The following is a 1,273-nucleotide window of genomic DNA, read 5'->3' as shown; positions in this document are numbered from 1 at the left end:
TCTTTTACAGCAAATGGAAACAGTAATAGTCTGTAGACATCCTGATCCACCTCTTTATCATGTACTGTGTCAGCAATTTGTAAGAACTGTGCCAGAAACTCAGTAGGCTCTTCCTGAGGAAGACCGGAATACTGGCAATTTTGCTGCACTATGATAATGAGTTGAGGATTTAGCTCAAAGCTGCTTGCTTTGATGGGAGGCGTGCAGATGCTACTCCCATATGCAGCTGTAATGGGGTTAGCATATGACCCCAGAGTCCTTCTGGACTGATCAATCCCACTTAGGTCCAAAATGGATAAAGGGAAATGATATGGATTGCCAATGGATAAATTTTGTTTTTTTTTTTTTTTTGAATGAACCGAAAAATAAAATAAAAACAAAAGGAAAATAAAATAAAATAAAAAAAATTCGAAAATTGAAAGAAAATAAGATCAAAGCAAATTGAAAACTGAATCAAGTAGTTAATTAAAGAGATTTTGAGATTAGCAATTAGAAAGATATGATTGAGAAATTTTTATGAAAGAGATTTGATTTTTGAAATGAAGAAAGAGAAAAACAACAAAATGACACCAAACTTAAAATTTTTAGAAAATCAAACACAATTTTTTCGAAAATTTTAAAGGAAAAACACAAAGAGGACACCAAACTTAGAATTTTTACGGATTAAAAAGGGACTAAAGACATGCAAATTCGAAAATTAGAAGAAGAACAAAAGCATGCAATTGACACCAAACTTAAAATATGAAACTAGACTCAACTAAAAGACTTTAAACCAACAAAAATAAAACAGTCCTAATCTAAGCAACAAGATAAGCCGTCAGTTGTCCAAACTCGAACAATCCCCGGCAACGGCACCAAAAACTTGGTGCACGAGATTGTGATCAATACAACTTCGCACAACTAACCAGCAAGTGCACTGGGTCATCCAAGTAATACCTTACGTGAGTAAGGGTCGATCCCACGGAGATTGTCGGCTTGAAGCAAGCTATGGTTATCTTGTAAATCTTAGTCAGGATATCAGAAATTATCAGGGTTGATTGTGAAAAGCAAAAGAACATGAAATAAGTACTTGTTATGCAGTAATGGAGAATAGGTTGAGGTTTTGGAGATGCTCCATCTTCTGAATCTCTGCTTTCCTACTGTCTTCTTCATCAAACACGCAAAGCTCCTTCCATGGCAAGCTGTGTGTAGGGTTTCACCGTTGTCAGTGGCTACCTCCCATCCTCTAAGTGGAAATGTTCAACGCACCCTGTCACGGCACGGCTATCCATCT

This window comes from Arachis stenosperma, chromosome 2 (genome assembly GCF_014773155.1).
Source record: "Arachis stenosperma cultivar V10309 chromosome 2, arast.V10309.gnm1.PFL2, whole genome shotgun sequence".
NCBI classification, from domain to species: domain Eukaryota; kingdom Viridiplantae; phylum Streptophyta; class Magnoliopsida; order Fabales; family Fabaceae; genus Arachis; species Arachis stenosperma.
The sequence above is the reverse complement of the archived record's forward strand: the minus strand, read 5'-3'. Positions refer to the sequence as shown.